The sequence below is a fragment of the Manis javanica genome, chromosome 17 (genome assembly GCF_040802235.1).
Source record: "Manis javanica isolate MJ-LG chromosome 17, MJ_LKY, whole genome shotgun sequence".
Taxonomy (NCBI): domain Eukaryota; kingdom Metazoa; phylum Chordata; class Mammalia; order Pholidota; family Manidae; genus Manis; species Manis javanica.
Window position 1 is genome coordinate 31,546,909 of NC_133172.1, and position 13,477 is coordinate 31,560,385.

At 49.3% G+C, this 13,477-nt stretch overlaps 1 protein-coding gene across 4 annotated transcripts in view; it reads right to left on the reverse strand.

The window, feature by feature from the left end:
• Positions 1 to 13,477, reverse strand: part of ZNF423 (zinc finger protein 423) — a 319,623-nt gene that overhangs the window by 196,105 nt on the left and 110,041 nt on the right. The gene's annotated exons all lie outside the window — the stretch shown is intronic.

Below are 13,477 nucleotides of genomic sequence, written 5' to 3' on the forward strand. Positions count from 1 at the left end.
ACTTACCCACTCCCCCACTCCCCAGGGTCCCCAGGCCCTCTGTGACCTGCCGCAGGGTGTCAGTGGCCTCTGCACTCCTCCTTGCAACCCTGCCACCCCCACAGAGCACATACAGCAGCCCTGGCATCACCCCACAAGATGCGGACACTTCCAAAACCCGCCTCCAGGTATCTGCCACTTATTTGCCATTCCATCAGTGCTCCTCAAAACCCTACCCCCAGGAACTGAGGATCCTCCCACACTGTGTACACCTTCTTTTTCCCCTGGGAGACCATGGGCTCCTGGGGAGTGGAACTCAATTTTACTTATCCACCTCCGTGTGCATCCCTGGCTGTCATTATGCACTTACCTACTTGCCTCTTTATCATCTGTCTCCCTTGCCTGAAGAACAAAGCTTCCTGAGAAGGATCTGCTACATCCCTGCTTTCCAGCCAGGGCCTGGCACACAGTAGGGACTTAATAAAAAAGCAGAAGTCCAAAACGCAAAAAGTCCATATCCCCTAGAAGAGCAGAATCACCTTCTATTTTGTTCAATGGTCCCAGGAAGCAGGTGGAAAGAAGAGTTTCTGAGGCAGGAAGGGCGGTGTGAGGGAGGTGTGGGTGGTGGTGTTTGGGTTGAGACTTCTCTCCAGAACACAGGAAAACTATCCACAAGAATTCCTGGTCCTCTCCTGAGCACCTACTATATACCAGGCCCTCTGCTAGGCCGGAGACAGATACAGGCAAGAGAAAGACAGGGCAGGACACTTCTCTCAACAGAGTCAGCGTCTAGCGGCAAATACTGATCCCAAAGCAAATCAAAAAGAAAATGTGAAATAACAAGAACTGCCAGGAAGGAAATCAACTGGGACACTTGAATAGAGAATGAAGGAGAGTAACTTTGGCCAGGAAGAGGGGGTGTCTAAGAGGGCCACTTTGAGTGGGTGACATCGCTCTTAAGACCCAGAAGGAAGTAAAGGAGCTCTCCAGGAGGAAGCCTAAGAACATCCAAGTGGAGGGGAGAGGAGGTGCAAAGGCCCTGCAGCAGGAAAAAGCATGGCCTGCCCAAGGCCCATGATGAGCCACTGAGTGGCAGGAGGAAAGGCCAGAAGAGACAGAACTAGGTCAGTGGATGGATTTATTCTAAGTGCGGAGCCAGAGGGACACAGTTAGGTTGAAGCTGTCCTAGGAATAGACACCAGGAAGGGGTTGGGAGGCCACAGGCAGATGCCCAGCATCTCTCCTCCCCAACCTGCCATACCGCCTGCTCCTCTGCCACCTTCCTCCCACCTCCTCAACACTCAGCCCCCACCTACCTTCAGAAGGGTCACACCCCCTCCAGCAGACCTGACCTCATCACCCACTGTCATTCGGCAGCATGGACTCACACAGCCCACCACGCAGGGAGGCCAAGACTTCCAGTATCCACGATGGGGGGTGCTGGAGAGGGGCCCAGGCACGTGCTGCCCCCAGGCCCGTCGCTGCCCCCCAGCTGCACAGCTGTCTCACAGCCTCAGTCTTCCCAGATGCACCCCCAGAGCAATGATGTCATTTCCAAAGGCAGCCAAAATCTAGCCAGTCAACTCCAAAATAAAACTGTTTAATACAAAATGAAGCATTTTATTATCCCCTGTACATTTTTTCCCTGAGCTGGCACACACAGTGTTTAAAAACACTGCCAAAATACTCAACCAATAGTTTAGCTTTATTTCAGACCAGCGCCAGAGTTAATTTCAGATTTCCTTGCTCTTTTCCTGCTTCAAACCCCCCACATCCCTCCCCCTGCCCAGCCTTTGCTCGGGCACCATAAGCAGTTTCCCCTCCTCCTGCCTCCATACGGCCAGGCCAGGCCCAGGTGTGTGCAGCCCAAGGAAAGGAAGGCTGATCCCCTGCTGGCTGCACTCCTTGAACCACACACCCCAGCAGGCAGGAAATAAATTTGGTTGGTTTCTCATTTTGTTTGGAGATGGTCTTTAATTTTCTGTGTTAAGGTGTCACTTTAGGGATGCCAATCACAGGATCTCACGGTTTGGAGGAATCTGAAAAAAATCAACCCATGGCCCCCCACCATCCCACTCCCCAACCCTCACCACCATCTCCAAGCTTTTAAAGCTTCTTACCACCAGGAAGCTGCACCTACTGTGTGGGCCAGAATGGGCGCCCCTCCGGCTTCTAGAACTGGTCCTGGTTCAAGGGGTCAAGGCATCTCAGCCCCACTCCCCCACTGCTTTGGTTACAGCTTTGACCTGAGCTTCCACTGGGCAGCCCCCCACCATTAATACGTTTTCTAGGGTGAGAGCAAAATTACCCACCACCACATCACCCTCATGGGAAGAAGCACCGGCTGAACCATGGGGCTGGCAAAGCTCTTACCTCCCTGAAGTCAGGTCACCTCTTCTGGAATCTTTGCTCCTCAATGTCAAATGGCCCAAGCACCTTCCCTCTTTGGGCCGTCCTGCCTAACAGCATATATCCCTTCTTCTGCTAGCAGCACTCTGACTTCCCCTCTGGATCCGCCACTCGGAGCACATGGCCTGAGCCAAAAGCCAACATAGCCCTCATCAGTCAGGGGCTACGGGCGCTAAGGCCTTTGCCAGAGTCCCTGGACGCAGCCACGCCTGAAGCTGGTGGTACCTCTGGAATTTCTGTGTCCATAAGCCACTAATCCACCTACTTGATTTAAGCAAGTTAGGGTTTGGTTTTCTGACACTGGCCATCAAGAATCCTAACTTCCCAGCCCACTGGCATGATCCTGAGACCTCCTGTTCTGCATCTTCTCCTGGACACCCTCCATCACGGTCTCTCCAGCAACGTGGGGAACAGAGCAATCACCTTCACCCTGTTTTGCTGCCACAGTCTCCGAGTACACTAACCGCTCTGGCAGGGAGCCGGCTACTCATTCTTCCCTCTTATACTGCCCACGTGGGCCTTGGCCAGTACTCAGCTACACCACAGAGGGAACCAGCCAGTTCTTTAGAACAAAGTAACTACATATAGGTCAGTTTAAGAATCTCCTGGCCAAAGTCAGGGAAGGGCTCGGTGTTATAAAATGCGAGCTCCAGAGGGCAAGATCTGTGGTCTGTTTTGCTCACTACTCTATCCCCCATGTCTAGAAGAGTTCATAGCTCATAGTAGGTGCTTTTAAAAAAGTAGTCTGCGAATGAATGTACACGTGCCAGGGAATGCTAAGCTCCTAAGGAACATATCTTTCCTTTGACTGGCAGTTGGCTTTGTTCTGTTGGGTGCCCAGTGCTGCAGAGTAAGAGATGTGGAAATCAGCCATCAGTAGATTTCAGCAGTAAGAAAGGATTCTCGTGGAACAATATCCTCGAGTTGTGCCCTGTATCCCCCAAAACCAGGTCAAGATCCAGCTGGAGGCTATTCCTATCTTTACCTACAGGCATTGCTCAAAGTTTTCAAACCTTAAATTGGAGGTAACTGAGATAGAGCACCCAAGGAACATAATTTCCAGATCTTTGGCCCAACAGGATCCAGAATTAGCACCAGCACATCCAGGGCCTCCCTGTGGGGCTCTGGTCCTTGTGAAGCCTTATCACAGGCAATAAAGGTGATAAGAAAGGGCAAGAAGTGCAGGGATCATGACCCTAGACCTTGATGGGACAGGAACAGCTGAGACCTGAAGCCGGCTCCACATACCTGGCCCCAAGTTGGCTCGGTGACACAGAGACTTTGCAGCTATCCATGTACACAGTGGGGGAGAGGAAACTTACTCTTGAGATACCTAAAGAATAACAAACAAAGCCTGGTGCTGTGGTTTTGGAATACTTCAGCTGCCCCCTCCTCCCCCAGAAGCTGATGTGGCTGACGTGACGTTTTGGTAACACGGATTCCTCAGGAATGCGGCTGCAGTGGTATAGCCAGCAGGCTGGTTTCACAGCCACCCCTCCACACCATCTGGGCACCTCAGCCACTCGAGCCCCAGGACCAGACTAGCCCGACAGCCACCCAGCCTCTGTCCAGCCTGGCCCCACGGCTGGCTGTGATGTCCTGGAGGCCCAGAAGCTGGTGGCTGCCACCAGGGAGTGACTTACTTCTCTCCCAGAACTCTGCCCACAAAGAACCATGAGGCAGAGATTCAGGAAGGGGAGGGGAGGCCAGCTTCTATGGGACCCCTAAGGTGGGGGCACAACTTCTACAAAGTTTATAAGAATACAAGAGTCAGAGTCACTTGAGTCACTTCATATATGAAGCAAATAAAAGAAAAGTCCAGTCCAAATGGGGTGAGGCTTGTAATTCCAGAGAACTCAAAGATGGCAAGCCTGCTGTGGGGCACCCACTCCTCCCCAGTGAGCCAGGCAGGAGCTACACAAATGCCCTCAGGTCAGAGGACATCTGGGTGCCCGGCAGCCAACCCCCAGAGTCCACCCCGGGGTAGACTCCTAGAATGACCAGCTACTTCCTGTTAGGGGTTGGGCACCCATTAAGCTACCACCTCCAGATGTGATCTTGGACAAGTCCGACCTCACTTAGGAGCCTGACCCAATCAGTGCTTTCAGGCTGCCTGAGGGCTCCTGAACAGCTGCCCTGGGGATGTGAGAGAGCAGGAGTTGGGTGGTAGGCAGGTGGGCAGAGCTCAGAATCCCCCAAACTCTTTAACACAGGCTCTACATTTATCTGTTTTCAATACTGCTTGTTGTTTAGAATGTTATAAACCACCGAGCTAGATGATCCTTGAAGACTCTGCCTCCCTAAAATTTGGAGAGGTGACCATCAAAAGCAAAGTGCATGACGTGATAATAGGTGCCCAGTGATCTGGCATTTGATAAAACTATTTTACTCCTTCCCTGCATATAATTCCTTCCTCCCAAATAATATCTGTTTCTGGGCCACCGTCCTGGGGAGCACCCTCCCCAACCCTCAGTCCCAGTGGTCCATATGGAGGTGCCCCCCACTCCCCCACCCTGAGCTCAGCTCATATGCATGTCCATCTCCCCCTGGCTACAGGGACACCTCTGGAGATGAGCCTTGGTCAAGGCTGTTTCACTAGGCATCAGTCTCAGGACTTCTGTCCTGGTGAGGGGAAGAGGATACTCTTTCTGAGTCAGGAAGATGGAGGCCCAGAGGTGCTGGGGATGCCTCTGCTGCTACGCCTTTGGTGAGGGGGTCAGTGCAGACAGCCTTGGGGTACATCCTTGGAGGGCCTTGCTTAAAACCAGAGCTCCTTCTTCCTCCAGGCCATGAGTCTGCTTTGTTCTGCTTGTCAGTTTAAATTGAGAATGCAGATGACACATTAAATGAGGACCTACTACATGTCAGGCAACCAAAAGCATCACGGTGACTTCATGTTCCAGCTAGATTATATGTTGTTGACAGGACCTCTCTGTCTCTCTGTCTCTCTCTCTGTCTCTCTCTCTCTCTCTCTCTCTCACACACACACACACACACACACACACACACACACAGAGGGCTTTACAGTCAGTATGGTATCACCACTTGCTGACATTACTTGTGCCCTTTGGAAACTTCCAAGCTAAGACAATAGGCTGAACCTAGACCACACCAGGAACACATGTGCAACCAGCCTAAAGCCTGGCTTGGGGTTTTATTTTCCCGCCAGGACCCAAGGTCCTGCTGGGTATACATACTGGGCCCAAAATGGGAAGCCAACAGAAGTTTTGGCTGCTGTCAGGAAAGACTAAGAAATCAGGGGCCAGCCTGGGAGGAGCAGCCCAGACCCCTCACCCTCCCAAAGCATCACCAGATCCATGCCTGAGGTTCACCTGGGGAGGGCAGGGGGGAGCACAAACACCCCCGGGGTCAGGAACCACACCTGACCTCACTGTGGCCCACTCTCAGACCCAAAAGAACCTGGCCTTATGCAGATTCAGAAACCATCAAGAAGTCGAGCTGGCCAGGTGGGAAAGAAGTAAGATTCCCTCCACTTTGGAGAGCACTCAGAAACCTCAAGGCACGTACATAAACACATTTCCCCCACGGAAGCCAAAAGAAATGTGGGTTCTTCCCACCTTGACCCCGACTTCCATATTGTTAGATTTGGTGTCCAATTCTGGAGAGACCTGAAGGCACAACACTGTGATACCCGTGTTCACTCTACAAAATTGAGTCAAGGGGGACACATTCTGTGACCCACAGGCTTCACAGGAGGTGAATAACACCAGCATCTGAAAACAACTGCCCTCCACATTACCACCACGAGCCAGGGCTCAGCTGCCCAAGGCCAGATAGAGCCACGGCCCTCCACAGCCTGCTGGCTTCCCAGGCACCTTCTAATGGGGAACTTGGAGGACGGGGAACAGCAATTTAGGGCAGGTTCCACTCTCGCCCCCAGCCAGGCAGACCCAGGCTGACCAGGCCCACCCCTCCTCCTAAATGGCCGCATGCCAACAGGCCAACACACACAGTCAGCATCTTCCCAGCAAGCCGTAGAGAATACCATCTCTGCACACAGAAACACCTTTGAAAGGCACTGGGAAAGGCAGCTATTTAAAGAGCACCTATAGGACTGCAGCTCACATGCCAAAAAATGCTTTTATGAAGTGAATACCTTCACCTTCTCCAACACATTACCTTTTATTTAAATAAATAGTTCCTACATCCCTAGCCCCCAGGAGGACTCAATAAATAAATATTTGTTAAATGAATAAGCCATCTCTTCCTTCTGTAACTTTCTGATTACGCATTAATTGAAGACTTGCTATGTCCAGACATGGCTCGTGGAATTTTTACTTTTGCTATTTCATGCCTCAGAGCTCTTTAACCATGGCATTTCTATTGTCTAGCATAATTGCAGACACCTCTTTCCCTCACAGCCTCTTTGGGAACAAGATCAACAAACATGTATTGAGCACCTACTAGATGTTCCAGCACAGGCCACTACTACCCTGGGGACAAGAGAGGACAAGCCCCCAGGCATTGGCATCAAGGATACACATCCTCACCAGCATGATGGGCTGGCAAACATTTAGGTCTTCGACAATCTGGTAGGTTAAAAATGGTATTTTCCTATGGTTTTAAATCTACAGTTCTCTTATTATAAAGGTGGTTCTGAGTCTTCCTAAACGTTGAAGATCCCACCAGTATTTCTCTTTCTGCTTCCATTTCTGTCCTTTGTACATGGGAGATACTCAAAATATGTAAAAGACCGGTTTGATGCCAACTGATCTGAGCAGGTGCTGGCCTTGGGCAGCCCAGACTTTGCCCTGCTTTGCTGTTGATTTATTAATTTTCTTGGTGTTGGTAGGAGCTCCTTATATATTAAGGAAAATCTCTTTAGCCTGTGATATGTGTCTTCAGTTTGATTTACTGTGGTTTTGGTAGTACAGAAGTGTTTTATTTTTATGTGGTTGAATATTTCTGTCTTGTTTTATGGCTTCAGGGTTTAGGGTTATATTTAGAAAAGGCTTCCCCACTCTGATACTAGTATATTTTTTAAATACTTATGTTTTCTTTTAGTATTTTTAAGTTTTCTTTTTATGTTTAGATTTCTGATCCATTTGGGACTTGTTTTGGCATTAGGAGGAGGGAGGGATCCAATTTCCATTTCTCAGGATGGCTACCGCCGCATCCCTACCCCAGTTACGGAGTGATCCATCTGTCCTCCATGGACAAGCCATGACACCTTTCTCATACGCTAAATTTCTCCCTCTATTCCAGTCCATTTCTGCTCTCTTTTCCATTTCCCTGGTCTGCTCCACATGGCTTAGAATTCCACGGCTTCAGAACATGTTTTAAAATCTGATCTGGTTCTTAGCCCTGCCCATCATGTCTTTTACTGAATCTTCCTTCCTATCCTTGCATGACTGTTTTTCCTTTGGCACTTTACGATCAACTCGTCCATTTCTAAATAAATCTTATTTTTACTTTTATTGGCTAACCTAAAACTAATGAGTTAATTTAGGGAAAATTGATGTATTGGAGATATTGACCCTTTCCACCCAAGAACAAGGTCTGCCTTTTCATTTATCAGAGCATCCTTTGTGTCCCTCAGTAGCTGATTGTTTGTCCTCTCCAAACATTTGAATGTTGTTCCCTGGGTTTATGCCCTGGTCTTTACCCCTTCTGTGGCTACCATAAGCGGGACCCTTTCTTATGCTCTGTTTCCTAGGTGGATGCTGTTTCCATGCAAGAAAGCTCTTGACATGGGGATATTAATTGTGCTCAAGCCCCCGGGCCTTTTGCACTGCAAGACGCCGGCTGACACCAAGGCGCAGCACATGCTCCCCATGGGCAGAAGGAGCTCGTGCCCTGCACCTGTGCACTTGGCAGCGCGTCACCAGCGGCTGGCCCGTGCCCACTCCACTTTGCCCAAATGGAACCAGTACTAGCGGTGCCCGGAGCAATAAGGCAGGGAGGGCCCCCACCCTTACTGTCAGAGCAAGAAAAGGCCTGAGCAGGCACACAAAAGCAAGAACTGACCAGCCAGAGGACAGGAATGAGGCTGGCAAAGGTGCCAGCCTTCATGCAGCCCCAGCCCTGCAATTAGGGCCCACAGGTCACTCTGGCCACAGCTGAACAAACGAAAGTGTAATTAACTTTCCACACAGCTTTTTACACAGCAGCATTTCAACTTCGCCAGAGAAGGAGGGTCTGCCTTTCAGAAGGGGCCAGGGAAACACTCCTTGGTCCCAGTCCTCAGGAAATGGGAGGCAGCCAAGGGGGGGAGCAGCAAAATTAACCCATGGGAGCACATTTTTTGCTGTTGCTATTTGAGCAAATCACACTCCCCTATTTTTTTAAGTTGAGCATTCAAAAAAGCTATGTCTTTCTGGAGTTTAGTTGGAAATTGCTCACTGTCCCCAATCTATGTTCTGAGTGTGAACTGTTCAGATCTTGAATCTTAGCTCAAGCTCCGTAATCTTGAGCAAAATCTCCTAATTCTCTGAGCCTCAGTTGCCCAGTGTGTAAAATGGGTAGGAATCGTAAAAAATAGGAGCTCCCTGCTGGGATCATTCTAAAGATCGTGCATGTATTAAGCACCACTGTGTGCCAGTCACTGGGCCAGGACATAATAGGGTACAAAACAAGCATGGCCCTTGTCCTCATGAAGCTAAACAGTAGTGGGGAAAATGGTGATAAACATATTAAAAACAGAATAATTACAGAATCTGCTGAGTGTTGTGGACTGTAGGGGCTGCAGAGAAAGCAACTGGGGAGGGCTGAAATGTGAGCTGCAGCTTGGAGGGTGGCAGAGACCCCCATGTGCTTCAAGGATGCCCCTCTGTGCCCAGCAAGCTGGCCTGAGTCAGAGATCAGCAAACGGCCGCTGAAGGGAAGAAACCAATGCTCAGCTCCAACCTGGTCCTAAAGGCAATTTCTCTTCTATGGAACAACTGCCAGGAGCCCAGAGTTAGAGACCTCAGTCATTTCTAAATAGACTCCAATCCGCCTGTCCCTACCTATAACGAAAACCTGAATCATGCCAGTGGTACTTCTAGAGAAGTGGCCAGGAACGTCCAAAAGTCATCAGATGCTCCAGCCCTGGGCACTGGACACATTTAGGACTGGCACACTGCACACCCCTGCCTATAGCTCACTCCTGAGCCAGTGGGGATGGTCCCCAGGAAAGTAGGGGCTAAACATTAAAGCAGCACAGCTCCAGCGCCCAAATGTCCTCAGTGTCGGTGTCACTAATGTGGGCTGAAGCAGCAGTCAGTCTAGATCACAGCAACCTTAAAAGGTAGTATTCGTAACAGAAAGCCGTAAAACATTCCCCCTGAATCCAGACTGAAGGTCCATAGGTGACCTGCTTCAATGAGCACATAAAAAATTGGAATCAGCCCCTGGGCAAATCAAACCTCTCACACCTGCTTCCACAGTGCCCCAGGACGTTCCCAGAGATGTTTTAAAGCAGTTTTAGTCGTCCGGGCTCCTAGAAGATGATGAAAAACACCCCCTGCAACCATTTATAGGGTCTGAATGTGTTTGGCCAACACTTCACAAACTTCAGCTTACTCCCTGTTCCAATGTTATTCAAGTCAGTGGCACCTGAATTAACGGGGACTTTCTATCACCACTCCAGACAGCCACCGAATGTTTTGGCCATTTCCTCACATGGCACCTGCAAACAATGTTCGATTAGGAACAGACAAGCCCATCTCACACATCAAGTCAGCCTTTATCTACTTCATTGCAAAAATCCTCACCTACTGGCATATTGGTCCAAATTTAATATTTTTACAGTATACAGTCACAGTATCAGCAACCCAACCTTTATCTGCTTGAGTACTTCTGTCTAAAAGAAAGAGGGTGTCCCCACAAAAAAAGGATAATAGAAAAGAACATGTGGCAGCACGTGGATGCATTCAGAAAGTACTGCAGAATTGCAGTAACAAATGCAGAATGCAATAACATTCCATAAAAAATGCAGAATACAAAAGTGGTATATGCCCACGACTCCAGGTATATGCCACGATAATGATAAACATTCGTCATCCCCCGGGCAGGGATTGGAGGAGAACGAAGAGAACTCAAATAGCTATTAGGGGGCTGAGCATCAACAGAACAGACGGGATATTTGCCTATTGCATTTCATGTCGTAAAGATACAATGTTTGACGCCTTAGGGGTCTATGGTTGGTTTCCCCTCAGACACCAGTGAGAGACGTGAGAGTGAAGAGAGAATGATAAACAGCACGTGATGGAGTTGCAGAATTTTTGAAGTCCACACTTCAACAACTTCTGGACACAGCAGAGCCACTTCTGCTGAGGGACAATGGAGAGGGTGCCTTCTCAAGCTCCAGCATCTCTGGAAATCAGGGTTCTTCACTGCAGAGTCCTGGGGTTCTGTCTTCCTTACCAATGCCACCATCACCATTATGGCGGGGGCCCTCCTAACCCCAGGACAAGCACCCTCCATCTCGAAAATCTCCACACCTCACAGCTAATCCCCCAGATTCTGATGAAACAACGTACTGCCATGCACCCCAACAGCCAAAGAAAGAAGACACAGAAAGAGCCCAGGAGTCAGCTAAAGCAGTTTTAAGGAAGAACCACATTTCAGATGGCCCCCTAGAAACATACCCCACCCCCTCCACACAGCACTCCCATGCAGACTGCCTGGAAGGGCCGACCTCGCCGGGACACACCTGCTTGAGAGGGGTGTGCTGCCTCACATTCCAACAGTGACAGCTTTCTGCCAACACCCAAGGCCTGACGCTGATCTCTGAGCAGCAGACAGCAGAATTGACAGGTGGCCTCAAATTCCCAAAAGTAGGGAGGGCCCTGCCTTGCCTCCAAACAAGACTCATCTGTTCCCTCAGGAACATGTGCTGAGCACCCTGAGCCTCAGAAGAGCATGGTGTCTCTGAAATGGTCTTTGTTGGGCTGCTGAGTGTCTGTGCACCTGCCCCTCCAGAGTGACACCCCATGAGGGCCACAGAGCCACCTGCAGCATCCCTAGTACAGTGACTGGGTGAGCACTGATGAGTGTCCAGCAGACCCATGACCCTGCCCCAAGAGGGCCTGCTATTACATTCCATGCTTTCGAAGCAGAAGTCAATTTCACACAACATCTTATGCTAAAGCCTAATGTATAAAACAGACTTGTTAAGGTGAAAAGCTCTGGCTGAAGTGGGTGACAGAGCCCCTCAGTCAGAAAGGCCCCAATACCCACCCCAGTAACCCCCGAGACACATCTGGGACACAGTGGAAAACCACTGCATGACCAAAGAGCAAAGCAGGATCCTAGGCAGGGGCCTTTCTGAGTAATACGCATGCAGCTCCCAGTGGTTTATCCTGCCACTGGGTAATCCTTAAGAACCTAAGGCCTCGGGGAAAATACTCCTCACATCTCTTCCACGTCAAGGTGACTCTGCCCAACTGGGTCGCACCTTTGCTTTGTGGTAATGAATTTCTCGGGGATGTTATTAGGCAAGGCATTTCCCATACTCTTTCAAGGAATTTCTGACTTCTTTCCAATGCTTAGGGACATTCCTGGCTCCCACATGCCCTCAGAGGTTGTTAGCGGGGTCCCATTAGGAGGCAGGCAGGAGCACCTGTGGATACCACCAGCATTGGTAAGGATGGCTGGAGACCCTGCAGACAGCGCGACCATGATCCCAGCCCAAATGTGGGGAGGCTTCGGAGAGAAGAGAGTCACTGGATAGAGATTCCTGCCCAGGACTGAAGCACAATTAGCCTTTATTTCTTCTTTCCAGCATAAACCCCCACAATGCAGCCCCATCGTCTCATGTTTTCCCTTCCCCACCTAGAAATACCACCATCCTCACAAGTGTGGTGAGAGACATGAGAATGTCCTTGATTCTGAAGAACGGGAGGAAGGGGCAGCCTAAATAGTGCCAGGGATGGAATCTGACTCCAAAAGCTGCAGAGACATAATAAAGCTCTCTTAGTGGAGGGCCTGAAGGGCCCTGCTTTAACAACTAGACGAGAACAGCATATTGTTTTACATTTAGAAAATAAAGAGAATATTTTTTAATTAGGAGAGCAATTAATTGTTTTTAAAGTAAGTGACAATACTTTATTCTTTCATAGTGAAGATCCCATCTCAGTTCTTGGCTAAATCAAGAAATACACCAACATCTACTGTTTTCTCAAGTAGAATGAGAGTCCATAGCATGGGGTCCTGAAAAGGTCCTAGCTTGGCCTCCGAACTGCTGTGTGAACTTGGTTCAAGAAGTCACCTTTTCCTCTCAACACGTCAGTATCTACCCACAACCCCCAGGAAATGAGAGGACTAGAAAAGCCAACTCCATGCGTCCCTTCTAATTCTCAGTCTAAGCTTATAAGTTGGCTATCACCTCTGCCTGTGGTTGAAATACTACAAATTCAAAATGACTGGGGTATGGTTTGTTGAGCCCCCAAAGGTCCCAAACTGTAAGGGTCCTTTTGGATTTATTGTTTGTTATCTGTTCCCTCCAGAGGTTAAGAACAGAGACTTGGTCTACCCGGGTGTGGGGAAAATGGAAGTTTCTATGGCTAGGATTCTCACCTGAACCTAAACTACTTGATGATGTAACTGGATGCTAGGCCACTGCTTCCACACCTCTAGGCAATGAGCTATTATTGACTGAGTCACTATATAAAGAGCTCTGCCCAGTGCTCTGGGCAAAGGCAGAGATGGGGGAAGATTACAAACCTACAGACCTTCAGACTGCTGGATGCAGATGTGATTCTAATGCTCAAGCTACCTCCAGGAGTGTATAAAGCCCGGTATAAACCCTTTTACCCCAAGAATATACCATTGTCATTTCTCAGTCTCACTGAATCCATAGTGACTTGCCCAGGGATGAAATCCTCTGGCAAGACACCAGGGCTATCAGGTGCATAAGTCATAGAGGGAAAATCATAGTAGTTCCCCAAACACTTGGCTTTCAAACTTCCAAGATGGCACAAAAAAAGTAGAGGAAGTAAGAAATTTGAGCCCCAACCTATTTCCTACCAGCAAATTTCCCCCAAAAACGGGTGACACAAGTCCTCTTTGAATATTGGTCTGAAATTTGGGGTCATCTCCCCACAAACTGGCATCCAAAGAGTTTAATCCACAACCACAGTGGAGG